This window comes from Rattus norvegicus, chromosome 10 (assembly GCF_036323735.1).
Source record: "Rattus norvegicus strain BN/NHsdMcwi chromosome 10, GRCr8, whole genome shotgun sequence".
NCBI classification, from domain to species: domain Eukaryota; kingdom Metazoa; phylum Chordata; class Mammalia; order Rodentia; family Muridae; genus Rattus; species Rattus norvegicus.
In genome coordinates, this window is record NC_086028.1 from 26,901,334 (window position 1) to 26,915,562 (window position 14,229).

Below are 14,229 nucleotides of genomic sequence, written 5' to 3' on the forward strand. Positions count from 1 at the left end.
AGATTTGGAGAAGTTTTTAACAGAATATGCTCTAAGTGCAACCTCTCAAGAGAAGAGTCGTGTGAGTCATGAAGTGTAGGCATCTCGCCCACACCCAGTTTCCACCCTTGCAAGATTCGTGTAGAGGATCACCAGAGGCCATCTCTCCATTCCTTTGGAGTTGGTACCTGTCGATTGGTTTGTTTTTGTATAAATGACATTATGTTTTACCTTACTGTCAAGAACAAGGGCATAATGTTCTGTTCATTTACACGAAATTGTATCTGGCCTCCTCATTATATAGAAAATCTGCTATGTTTTCTTTGATGCTGTTAGAATTAAGATTTCAGGCAATTACAATGTCAGAGCTCAGGAGAAATGTAGAAAGGAATATGCCCTTCATTTTAACAGGTTAGAAAGTAGAGCCCTAAAGATCTGCTAACAGTCACTGATCAAACCACAGACTTTACATCTACAACTAGGCTTTTCATTTTATCCAAAGTGAGTTGCTTTTCTGAATATTGTCACGTAAATAATATCTGATTTATAAAATTGAACCAAGGTTCACACATTAAAATTTTAATAGACCTTATCTTGCCTTTCTTTCTTTGACTTTATTTCCTGAATTATCTCCAAAGTCAATGAATTCTTGATGTGGAATAAGTACTTAAATGATTTGTAAGAAAAAGGGTCAAGAATGGCTTTTAAATTTGAAAGAACCACATTAGCTTTTGCTGCAGTCCTGTCTCAGCACAGAGACAACCATTTGAGGATTGGGAGCTGTCCCTCCAGGAAGACTTTACGACCACCTTAATGCATTTGCAGTTTACTTAAAACTTGGTTCTTCAATAATGGACAAATTGAGGCTCCTGCCTTCCTTTTGTCAGTCTTTCACCCAGAAAAGGGAAAATCTTCCTCTTTTTCTAGCATTTGTGCATGCTGCTTCTGTAGCTCCTTTTACCAACCTACTTTTTAACATATAGAACATATACCTTTAACATGTGGAACATATATTTTTTAACACATAGAATACAGTTGTAAGAGGCAAACCATGTGATATTTGTGAAAATCTGTAGGCTTTGCTATGAAACACCAGATGAAGAAAAATAGCTGCTCTCAATGGTATTTTACAGTGTCATATTTTCTTCTACTATGAAAGATGCGGGCAATGTTGTCCAATACTGGGATCTTGACCAAAGTAAAAATCCCTTTGTTCTCATGTTTGCCATCCATCAGCTTCTGTGGACATTTTTTTTAATCGACATCACTGACAATCTCACCAAGTTGACAAGATTCATCTTTTACAAAAGGAAAGGAAATTGAGGCGGGGCTAAAGAAGAGTATCTAATTAGCAAGTTCAAGGCCTAAGATTCTGTCTACGGATGTATGTGTGAATGTGTGTGTGCATGTGAGTGAGTGTGTGGGTGTGTGTATGTGCATATGTATGTGTGTGCCTGTGTGTGTGCATGTGTGTGTGTCTGTGCATGCGTGAGTGCGTGTGTCTGTGTGTGTGCATGTGTGTGAGTGTGCGTGTGTGTGTGTGCGTGTAAGTGTGCGCATGGGGGAAGGAGGTTCTACTGACACAAAATTTTTTATTCCACTGTGGTTATGATTAGCGAGGTGCGCCCCAATTTGGAAATCATTTATTTAAACTAACATCATTATAAGATAAATTAAAAATATATACCAATTAAAAATGAGAGAGTTCATATTCTGATAGGGGCAATGTGATGACCAGTGCAATACAAGTAATAAAGCATCCATGGCCACAGAAACAGATTCTACCACAGAGACTTTAGTTCTTTCAATGTGTAAATAAGACAACTAGAGTCCTCCACATCTCAGCTTAGGTCCTGGAGAATTTGAAATGCAGAAACTGCTGTTTGAGCAGACAGCCTATAACTGGGAGAAGATCCAGAGGAGCCATTGCGGTTTGGCATCAGGAGATGTTGATTATGTACCTGCTGAGAACTAAGCTTGGGGCAAGGATCATTTCACAATTGCTCCTGTTTCCCTCCCTGGTGTGAGGAAGGAGGGAAGCCAGGGCAGCTTCTAGCATTGTTCCCAGAAGAGTTGTGGTATGTGATTATGTAAAACAAACCCAGACAAGCAAGCAGTGTCACCAAGATCTCCTCAAGGGAGAGACTGACAGGGTCTCTACTCACTGCCACTTAGAGTGAAAGAACTCTGCTTACTGAATGTGGGTTGAATGACCCAGAGGAGAATCTGAGATGAAATCAATACACTCTCTTACTGCATCTCCGTCAAAGAACAGGCTTGCAGCAGCTAATAAGAGAAGATGCTTGCTTTGGTGTATTGCCAGGTTCTGTGATCTCTGGTCAAACTAATGGCATGCAGAAAACTGGACTAGTACAGTTCATACATCATTTTCCAACCACCCCAGTTCTCTCTCCCTCCCTCCCCACTCCCTGCTCACCTCTGTACCATGAAGCACAGGTTTCCCTTCTATTTCCTAGCCAGTATCACACAGGGCCTTTGCACAGCCTGTTTACATAAACAATGCCTGAGCACTAACCATGCCAGTTCATGGAAAATATGTGGAACTTGAAACTGCCACTTTGGTTCCTGCCCAATAGCTTTCACTTAACTATTTGGAAAGTCAGCTCCATAGCTCTGTTAAGCTCCTCCCACTGTGTGAAGTTCCCTACCTTAGGGCTGATCTGGTGGGGAAAGTACAGCATAAGGACAGATGTGTAATAATTGCTTTTCCCAGACTTTCCATTTTCTGGAGAATTCTTAGAGAGACAATGTTTTAAGCTACCTGGAAAAGTTCTTTCCTATGTGTTTGCTGGTACCATAGAATGAAGGAAACTAGAAACATACTCAGAACCTGTGTGAGCCCAATTTAACAAGATTTACTCTCATGCATACATTATTATATATAATTATTTACATAATTATTTATGTCTGTAGAGATATCAGTAATGGCTAACCTCCACAGTACTAACAACGCCCTCAATTTGACAATCCTGCAAAACGCTAAGCTTAGTTGTACCCCATTGTAATTTCCTCTTGTGATGTCTGTGGCAATGTTAACAACCGAGATTTAGTCTTTCTCTGTCCAATCGGTTTCCTAAGAAAATATCGGTTGTCTAAAGAAGAAGCGACTGAAGCTCATAGAATTAGTTTTTGCTAAAGATAACAGGGCCAATACCTGTTCAAAGACGGTCTAGCTTTATTTCTGGTATTCGTTATACCATGATACATCATCTAACTCAGGAATCATATTACATACATCTAAGTTTTAAAAATGTCCTTCCATGGCAACACTAACAAAACTTTAAAATGCCGTCTCATTGAACTTTAAGATAGCCTACTGACCCGGGATTCTGGTAGGAAACCACTCTCATCGCTTTCAGTGGCTACGAACCCCACAATCTGTAGTTTTCCAGAGTTATCAATTTACATTTTTGTTATTAGATTTTATTTAAATTGTTAAATTTAACAAAGCAGACTTTGACTCATCATACTCCCATTTCTCTCATTGGACTCTTTCTCTGGTCAAATAAATACATGAGATCAGAGTCCTTATTACTGCCAACTCCTGGGCTGAACATTAAAGGAGAAGTACAGAGTTTAATAATAATATCTTCAAATTGGCTTAGCTTTTCATTTCTTTCACTTTTCCTACCTTTGAATTTTATTTAAATGTTCTTCACTTTTTAAAGAAAAATAAAAACCATAAAAATAAACAACCTCTCAATTACTTCTTTGGCTTAAATTCCCTAATTTCCTTTTAGTAATTTACTCAAATTTTCCCCTAGTCACTAAAGGTGCGTAGCATTTGCGCATTTATTACACTTCCAGAGCTAGCGTGAGGATATAAAAGCCTAACTGTTGTCGTGTCTGTGCTGTTTGCTCCAGGGATGGTTATCTAATCAAATTTAACTCAATAAAGGGGGATAGTAGGCTCTGCTGAGATAATTTCTCGCTAAGAGTTGATAATATGGTAAGAACCTATAAAACCTGGTCTCATCCACTGTAGGTGTTGTATTTAGTATAATTCTAAGAAGCCAAATTGTCATGCTTGGACTCTCCCAGGTGGCCAGACATGAAAAGGATGGAGAAAATATGTACTCATGGCTAGATGTTAGATTTGAAGGATGGGTGTGATTCATTTATTTAAAAGAGTGATTTGAGAGAACAGAGGAGAATAGGTTCTAGTGTCACAGTGTTAGCAAAAGTGTCACTACTCATCATTACCCCTAAATCCTGTTTCAGGCTAGACCCATTTTTGTCCATCCATAATTAATAATAGTTCTAGAATGTATGCAATTAGTTTCATAAGCTACTTATCACACTTTTAGAAGGTTCGAGTAGGTATTCGAAGCCCACATGTCTTGGGTGGCTACTCTCCTTTAATATTTAAGTTTCGCATAATTACATAGCAATATGCTCTTTTCTTATGCTCTTAGGTTTATTTTTAAGATCATTACTTTGTCATAAATAGAACACCAGAAGGAATTTTTTCTTTGTCCACATTTTTTTGTGAATGCAAACACTGATACTTTGATCTCAGTAGAAAGAGAGCAGCTGTATTGGCAACTGCACCTAAATATCAAAACAAAAATGAAAATTCTAGGCCACTGTACACTGCTACTACAAAATACATAAAAAGTCACCAGCGAGCCTGACGCTTACAATGACCAAATAGTTCTATATATGATTAACAACTAAGTGTTAATTGAAGTCTATAATGTTCCAGAAACCTGCCCATCCTGCCATCCTTTCCTTCCTTTCTTCCTTCCTTCGCATGCATTTAAAGCAGTTGTGTGACTTTGACTTGGCTCTCTCTGTACAGCTTGGAAATAGAATGTGGGGAGAATTGTAAAGAGCTTTGGATCAGAGAGGAAGCAACATGCATCCTCTGCAGGTGAGTGTTCTAACTTATGAGCAGAGACACATGGCACAAAACACTAAATGAAACAGAAGAGCCCAGCATGTGCTCACTCCATCAAAATTCAAAATTGACATATGAATTAGGTTAGCATTCAATGGGCTCCTACGCGCAGACATGCTGTGCGCCACCTTTGTGAAAAAAGACATGTAAGTGACCACACATGTTGTTCAAGCATTTGTATTGATTGATATTTAATAGGCTATATAGGTTTTGGAAATGCGATCCATTTATCTTTACATTTTGACCTTAGCTGTTTTAATTATATTCCTTCTGATGATTAGGTAGCTTTAAATTTCATTATTCTAAGTGCTAATTATATTGAGTATCTTTTCATGTACTTGTTTGCCAGTCACATTTTTCTCTATGATGTGAGGGATCAAACGCGGGCCTTGAGCATGCCTAGACTGTGCCCCTGACTAGTTCTCTTGTCCCCAGCTACCTGTATTTTTGAGGAAGTATGGTTGAATTTTTACCTTCTTCATTAATTGCATTTTGAAAGCCTTATGTACTGTGCAAAATAGCTCTCGCTGTATAACAAATTTTGCGTAGTTTCTTCCTGTGTGTAGATTGCCTTTTCTTTTTCTTGTTATATTTTAAAACAGAGGAGTTTTATTTTGAACAAAGTATGATTTATTTTAATGGATGCAATAAATAAGAGAAAGGAAATTAATCAGCATTCCTTACTTTTCTTAAAAATTATATTTACTATCAAGATGGCACAATTTAACCATTTTTAGAAATTCATCAAGATGTGTCTTTTCTTTGTTTTAAAGTATTTATTTTATTTTTGAAATTATAATAGAATTATATCACCCCATTTCTCTTTCTTCTTTCTAAACCCCATATACACACTTCCTTCTTCTCTTTCACATTCATAGCATAGTTTTCATTAATTGTTGATATATACATATGTATGCACACACACATACACACACAGACATACACACACACACACACACACACACACACACACACACACACACACACAGCTCATCTAAAATACTAGTGGATCACAACAAGGACCAGCATGGAACAATAGCCCAGAAGGATTAGCAGTGGCAGTCATACCATCATTTTTGGTACTAGAATCTTAACCAACTATCCAGAGCAATTGAAGGTTGGATCTTGGAGAGAAACCTACAAAACCATCAAAACCCCTCAGTGCACTCTATTTGTCCTTATATTCACAGATAATACTTGTTTAACCATGCATTTTTATCTCTTTTCTTTTCGTGTGTGTGTGTGTGTGTGTGTGTGTGTGTGTGTGTGTGTGATTGCCTATGGTAGGTCAATGTAGCACATATGTACAGGTGATCACAGAAGCCAGGGTGTCAAATCCTCTATATCTAGAGGTTTAGGTACTTGTAAACCATCCCACCAGTGCTGGGAAATACAGCTACCTACTACATAAGAGCCGCAATTCCTTTTAACTGAGCTGTCTCTCCAGCCCATCATTATTTCTTAAAAGATAATTTTATCACCAATTTTAAAATGATGAAATTTAATGTAGTTTCTATTTTCTTTCCCTTGATTTTAATTTGATGAGATTGAATCTTAATGTTTCTCTTAATTCATGAATTATTTGGTTATTTTCTCCTATTTTTCTTACTCCTGCTTATGTCTTCTGCCTTTGGGGAGGCTTCCAAATTGAGCTGTGTCCCATCAGTTGTATTTGACTGCCTACATTTGCTCAAGAGTTTAAGGTTGCTTTCTTAACTTCTCTCATGTTCTTTTTTTCCTGTGTTTCATTTTGAAATATTTCTGTTATAACTGCTTCATTTTGTAATTTTGTTTTTACAGTATCTAATCCTCAACTAATTATATCTAGTATTTAGCTCATGTACCTTAATCTGGAGAAGTTCAATTTGTGCTTTAAGGTTTAAGATAGAAGCAAGTGTTTTAGGGACCATCTTTGAAAATTGTAATAGGTGTGTCAATTCTGAATTAATTCCTAGGAATTTAAATTTTTCCGGATATAATATTTTTCTATTAAATGCTAATGTAGAACCTTCTGCACATTTTCCAGTTCTTTTTCTGCATATTTGCTTCCCTCCAAAATTCTGTTCTGTGCACTCTTCCTACATGGCACTTATGACTTCCTCGGCTCCCTCTTGTCAATTCAGTGACCTGCTTATGCTACAGAGTCTAACACATACTGCCAAGGGTCTGTATGAGGATGTGCACATACAGCCAGATACATTGCAGACTCAAAAAAAAGATTATGAACAAAGGCAGCGGAGTGGGCCACATACATATACTGGTGATTATAGCATGTCTTTACGAATTGAAATCTTTAATTTTGAAAGTTTTTCTTTTTAATTATTTCTTTTACTTTTTGAGTTTAGCACATATTATTATCACATTTCCCTACCTCCCTCCATAACTACCATGCATTCCTTTTGTGAAGGCATACATACCGTTAACATTATACAGACTGAGAAATTATACGAAGTTTATATATGTATATAGATAGAAAGATAGATAGATATAGATATAGATATTCACACACATATGTGTGTGCATACATATTTGAAAAAGAAACCATGAATTTAAAAGAGAACAATAAGTATTTATATTGGAGAATTTGGAGAAATGGAAGAGAGAAATTGTGTAATTATATTTAATTTAAAAATAAAATAGTAATAATAATGGGGTGGGGAGCAGTCCAGGGGCAGACCAGAAGGGGGATGAACCAGAGGCTTGAACATAAACTGATATTGTCTCTTGGCCAAATTCCTCACTGTATAAAGGTCAGAACCACAGATAACCTGCCACCCAAGTTATACCTTAACTAGTTCTAATTTCCTTGCCTTAGAGATAGATAGATGATAGATAGATAGATAGATAGATAGATAGATAGATAGATTGATTGATAGATAGATAGATGATAGATAGATGGACGATAGATAGATAGATAGATAGATAGATAGATAGATAGATGATAGATAGATGGACTATAGATAGATTGATAGATATAGACAGATAGATGGATGATAGATAGATAGATGGACGATAGATAGATAGATAGATAGATAGATAGATAGATAGATAGATAGATAGACAGATAGACAGATAGACAGACAGATAATCCAGGAGAAGAAAGGAATTCCCATAGATCAAAACTTGCAAGGCAGAGGCAGGAAAAAGACAACTAGAAACCACACAGCATCCAACTTAGCATCAAACTCATACACAATGAGCAAACCAGCTCTGGACATTGTTGTGTAAGCAAATACTCTTCAATGTAACAGCTGCTAGTGACTTCTGAGATGGCAACCGAACCCCTCAGATAATGCTGCTGCAGTAGCTACGTCTGGGAGACACTAGTCATTGTAAGCGATTGAAGCAAGACTCCCAGCTGCCAGGAGGGTGGGCGGAGGCAGGCGACTTCCTTCAATGATTGCTGTAGTGATAACTGAGTACAATAGCTGGTAATCGGGATGATGGCGGTTCTGATACATTCCAATTATATCTCAGATATATACTTAGGTATTTTAAGGATTTGCAGTATTTTTAGGATAATGATTTTTTTTTCATTCAGGAAAGAAAAAGTGAAGATGCATAGTCTGGAAGCACGTTTGAACTCATGTGCTCTCCTCTAATACAAATATACAGATATGTGTGGTCAGCGCTTTGTAGATGCATCACGTAGACTTGTATAAAAACTGTGCAAAATCCAACTAGATACGGCTCATCTTTATTCCAGTGAATGATCATTTGCTCCAGGGAAATTCATCTTCAGGAGGTTATTAGTGGTATTTGAACATAGAGAGCCCTAGATAGATAATCAAGGTACTAAGCTGAGGTGAACTGTGATTGGGACCACTGTCAGGGGCCCCTTGCAGCATCCTGCACATGATTGGGACAGGTTTGAGGAATCTAGCCTTTACTCAATAGCTATACTCTTTGAGTCGGTTACTCTTTCTTTCTTAGCATCGTAAATTCCATCTACGGAACTGTTGTATGGCAACTCAGTGAGTGAAGTAATTGCAGACAAATATAATTGATACTGTAAATCTAGCACTTAAATTGCAACAAAGGGAAATTTCTTTTGTAATTCTAAAAGACTTTCCCCCAAAGAACCAGTACTCATTCAGAGTTGTGTTGGTTTTGGGGCCAGAAAAATTCTGAGGGACTTTAAAAAGTGGAGCAACCACCTGCCTACCTGAGATGATTTGACTGTGCTCACCCACTAAGTCCCACAAATTCTTCACATACATAGAACTGCTGACTATTCCTCATGTCAGTGAAATTCCATAATCAACAAGCCTTTAGGATGAAAGAAAGATGGTACACCGAAATATCTGGTAGCCGACCTTTAATTTTTTTATTCCTTCAGTTAACATGTGGGGAGAATTACGGGTGTGAGATTGCCTGCTGCCGGCAGTCTGTAGCTAGCTACTAGAAGCCTGGCCAGCATCTCTCAGAAAAGCCTGTGTAAACATTCACTGTTCCTTAGAGAATTCTTCATACCCTTTCATCCCTCTTCTACCTTTATCCCCCTGAACACAATTTCACAGAGTCTGCCATACTCACAAAAAATCCTGAAGAGCAAATCTTCTCTGACCTTGGTTGGCCATTGTGGAGGACTCTAGCTGATTTCAAATCTTTATTTTGTTTCCTAATGGCTGTGAAGAGGTTGGATGAGTTACTGAGTTTTCTTGAGTCAAATCTATGAAAGGTGGGCAGCATTAATATCTATTTTCAGAATTTTGTGGTAATCAAGAGCAACTCCTCGGGGAATATGCCATTCCAGTTTGCTGTATTTATTATTCACTCAAAATAAAATAAATTATTAATTATTACAACAATGGCTAACTAAGAAGCTTGAATATAAATAGCAATTATCCTGGGAGAAGTATATAAGTAGGTTTAAGAAGATAATTTGAAAATAGAATATAGACTAACATTAATGCAGTTTTTAATTTCCCTTGCACAGCAGTTAGAGGCTAGAGAATGCCATGATTGTTTTAAGGTAAAAATGGATGATGCCTTCAAACTATTTCAAATCTCTCTGGAGAGGCTAATTTCTCTTTGTCATCCATCCTGCATTCCTTATTGTAAGTTTAAATTTGATTCCCCAAATAGGTAAAAGAATGTTTTTTAAGAGGTACAGACAATTCTTTCTCATACCACAAGAGACTTCAAAACTAGGTAAGGTGGCAGGTCCTTTATTATTTTTAGGTAAGAAGACAGGAATATTAGTGCTATCTAAACTGTATCTTCTCATAAGTTTCTCTTAATATAACACCTTTCCCTTTTCTCTCCACATTTAGTCTTCATTTTTTAACAGCAACAAATGCCAATGTGTAAGGAAAAGCCAGAACTCTGCCTTCTGAATGACCTTGATAACAAATTGGCTGTATTTATCATTGCTCTAAAGTCTTAACAACAAAGCCTGATACCAGGACCCCAAAAGTGAGAAGCAGCAATTTCTGATACTCTCAGCCTCCTCCCTCTGCATTTCCAATATGATTTATTGGTTTTTATGCTTTTTTTAGTGTTCTTGTTTTTTATTTTTATGCCACAGTTTCTCATTGAACCAAAGTATGAGTAGTTTTGGAATCTTAACCACAAAATCTGACTTCAGAAGATCAAACCAGCAGATTTTACAGGTAATGATGAGAGAGAGAGAGAGCGAGAACAATAGTGTGGCATTTTATCGGGGGAACACTTGAAATATGCTATAAGGACTTTTGTCATCATTATCCTACTGGAGTTTCTCTACAGCTTTCTGAGTAAGGAAGGCTATCAATATCAACACATCTGAAAGTTGAAGATCTAACATACAAAAGGATGAAAAGATTTGCTTCTGCTGGTCAGAGTTAGAGGAAGCCTGGGTCTTGCAGCAAGGATTAATGCCTTTTACACTAGTTTTTTTTTCTCTCTCTCAATACTACTGACATTCCAATCAATAATTAATAAATACAAACACTACGGAGAAACAAACCAACTGTAATATCCTTCAGAAAATAATCAACAACCAGACGTTCCAGTCAGTGCAATTTCTATGCCTCATTCTTTCATGAAGCAGAGACTTAACAAAAGGAGTGTTTAAGTCATTCTAGACCTTGAAAGGGAGGGTAGAAAGCGATTTATTGGTTTGGAATCTGGGAATTGATTTTTATATGCTACCATGCCTGTGGGTTTATTTTTCGGAAGGCTGTATGCAAGGCAATGTACTTACACACTTCATTTCTAAAGGCATAGCAAACAGTGGCCTAAGACATGACTCATTACATAAAGATGTATGTCCTCCAAATCTGGCAGCTTGTAAGAATTTGACCTAAGAATCCTTGTGTCACAGTTTTGGTCAAGGTGACAAAGTTAGAGTCACCTGGAAAGAGAGAGCCTCACTTGAGGAACTGTGTCTATGAGATTGACCTCTAGGTGTGGTTAAGGATCTCTAGTTGACATAAAGGAGGTCAGCCCACTGTGATATGCCAACCCTGAACATGTAGGCATGAGGAATGTAGAAAGGCAGATGAGAAAGTCAGAGGAAAGTCGGAGGAAGCAAGCCAGTAAACACTATTTCTCTGTAGTCTCTGCCCTAGTTTTGGCCTCCAGGTTCCACCTTAAGTTCCTTCATTGGCTTTTAGATAGAAATGTAAGTCAAATACTTTACCTCCCAAGTTGGTTTTGGTTAAACATAGCAACAGAAAAACAAGGCTAGAAGTAGAGAATGGGCTTCTCAAAGTTGTCCTTTAGCTGCTAGGAGTGTGCCCTGACAATGTCTTCCTTCCTATACATATGTCATGCACACAGTAACCATCATCATAAAAATAAACACAAATTTTGTATTATAAAAAATAAGGGTGTTAAGCGAAGAAATTCAAGATTGCTCCTGATTTGCACACTTTTGTTTGTATTACATGATCAGGACATTAAGTGTTATAATCATATGAAACAGAAAATAAAATCAGATATTAAATTGGATGTATTAGGCATGCAGAGCCACACAGAGTTAATAAAAAATAAGGTCAACCCTGATATGGTATTGCATACATTTAATCCAAGCAGAGATAGGAGTATCTATGTGAGTTCAAGCCCAACCTGGTCTACACAGAGAGTTCAAGCACAGGCAAGGACAGCCAATGAGAGACCCTTTCTTAAAAAATGGGGTGGGGAGAAAGAAAGAAAGGAAGAAAGAAAGAGAGGGGGGGAGAGTCAAGCAAACTTGTTGAATTTTTGTTTCAATTCAAATCCTTCAATTCTTTTGACAATTTCTCAACCACTACTCCCAACATCACTGCATGGGGCAGGCATAAAAACAGCATCCCCATCAACAGCCTTTCTTTCTGCTGTCTTAATGAAAAGGTACCAGGGAAGCACAATTAGACCAATCCATCAATCACTAACACCTATACACTTTCAATAAATTATGAATCACTTCTCTTTTTTGGAGTCATTAAATATGCCAATTTTTAGTAATTCTCCTGCAAAAATATTTTAAGGAATAAAATGGTGAAAAAAGGTACAGTTCTAATCATATGGTTATCTGTTTCAAATATTTGAAATACTCTATGCATTTTAGTTACTATGGTTATGTCACTTGTCATTCTGACACGGTAATTATAATTCTTATCCATCTAATAAGCAAAGTAAGATCCAAGATATTTTTGTGATTTGCCCTACTATATACTAATATTGATAAGCCTAGCTGCAATGTCAGGCCCATTTATTTCATGTTAGCCCAGTAGTCTTTCTTTAAACTTCTTACTGAAAGTGATGCATTGCTAATTCCTTACCCCATGATTATACCCACAGTGTTTCTTTGAGTCACAGATAAAATATTTCTTATCATGGGAAGTATCTAAACTATCTTTATTTGTGATATGCTACAGATTAGGATATGCCAGGTTAAAATCAGCTACAGTACTCCAAATATTGCTGTCAACTTCATTATCATATTTAATAGTTTGTAACATTTTGCAATTGGCATGTTTACATTACTTTGCTTTATTCATACACACACACACACAGAGACAGAGACGACAGAGACAGAGACAGGCAGAGGCAGAGGCAGACAGATTGAGCAAAACAACTCCTGTTCACATAAACTGTGTTTCTTTAACAAAATTACCAAGTTATCAGTCTACCTAACCAGCAAGACCCAATACAAACTCTGAACTTAAAAGCATGCACTGACAGTTACCAGCCATGTGATTTTGAAGATAATCTTGAGATCTACCTTCTAAAGTCATTTATCTTTACAGTAAAGACCCTTTTGTAAAGTGTCTAGCTTACCTACAACACCTATTAACACCTATACCTAGCATCAGCATTCCATTGTCTACACTACGCATCTGTGCACAGATTTGCATTGGCAGAAGTCCAAACGCTAGTGGCCCTCTGTACTCCATATTTGTTGTCAGCCAATGAAATGAAATTTCCGTTTCTTTCTCATTTACAGGGGCAGCTGTACCCAGTAGCGCTCGTTGCTTAGCTCCAATCACGCTTCCATGTTACCATGTAATAGCTTGCCAGAGCTCTTATTCCCAATTGGTTAACAAAACAGAATTTAAGAATAGGGGCCGAAAAGATAGCTCAGCAGCTATGAGCACTTGATGCTATTGCAGAGGCCTTGGGCTAGAAACTGAGAATAAAATGTAAAATGAAAATGTGTGCACCCACGTGTTTGTGTCCTTGCTGACTCATATCTGACTATAACTTTGCCTACGGGGATCTGATTCTTCTGGCCCCCAAGGACATGAACAGACATGGACATGTGGGCTGGGCACATGCACATACCGAGAGAGAGGGAGAGAGAGGGAGGGCGAGGGAGAGAGAGGGAGAGAGGGAGAGAGGGAGAGAGGGGGGAGGGAGGGAGGGACGGAGAGAGAGAGAAAGAGAGAGAGAGAGAGAGAGAGAGAGAGAGAGAGAGAGAGAGAGAGAGAGAGAGAAATAAAAATAGGAGGCAGGGGCTATGGCCACAGTTCAGTGCTTCTCTCTAACCTTGTAGAAAACTGGGGTTCAGTTCCCAGCATTCACACAGTAGCTCACAATCATTTCTAACTCCATATGAAGGAATCCAATGCTTTCTCCTGAACTTTTCATGCACCAGGCACACGCATGGTACACTTATATATGTTAATTACATGAAGAAAGGTACACATATATATAAAATAAAAATAAAATGATCCAAACATTTTAGTAATAAAACTAACTTCAAATAATATTTCATGGAGGAAATGAAGTTATATATATATTCATATACATATATATGTTAAGATATATATAAATATAACATATATATGTTAAGATTCACTACAACAAAGTCTTTAATTTTGATGTAGACTACTCGACTACATTTTTATTGTACACAAGTT

The 14,229-nt window shown here is 37.4% G+C and overlaps 1 protein-coding gene and 1 long non-coding RNA gene across 6 annotated transcripts in view; one reads left to right on the forward strand and one right to left on the reverse strand.

Moving 5' to 3' along the window:
- LOC102548672 (uncharacterized) overlaps positions 1-14,229 on the forward strand; it is a 104,063-nt gene that overhangs the window by 75,059 nt on the left and 14,775 nt on the right. For 3 of the 4 annotated variants that reach the window (XR_010055321.1, XR_357523.5, XR_010055320.1), the window contains one exon: positions 4,802-4,873. The exons of the other annotated variant lie outside the window; for it this stretch is intronic. This is a non-coding gene — a long non-coding RNA (uncharacterized LOC102548672). The remainder of the gene's footprint in view (positions 1-4,801; positions 4,874-14,229) is intronic. 4 annotated transcript variants of the gene reach the window in all.
- Gabrg2 (gamma-aminobutyric acid type A receptor subunit gamma 2) overlaps positions 1-14,229 on the reverse strand; it is an 88,598-nt gene that overhangs the window by 24,408 nt on the left and 49,961 nt on the right. The gene's annotated exons all lie outside the window — the stretch shown is intronic.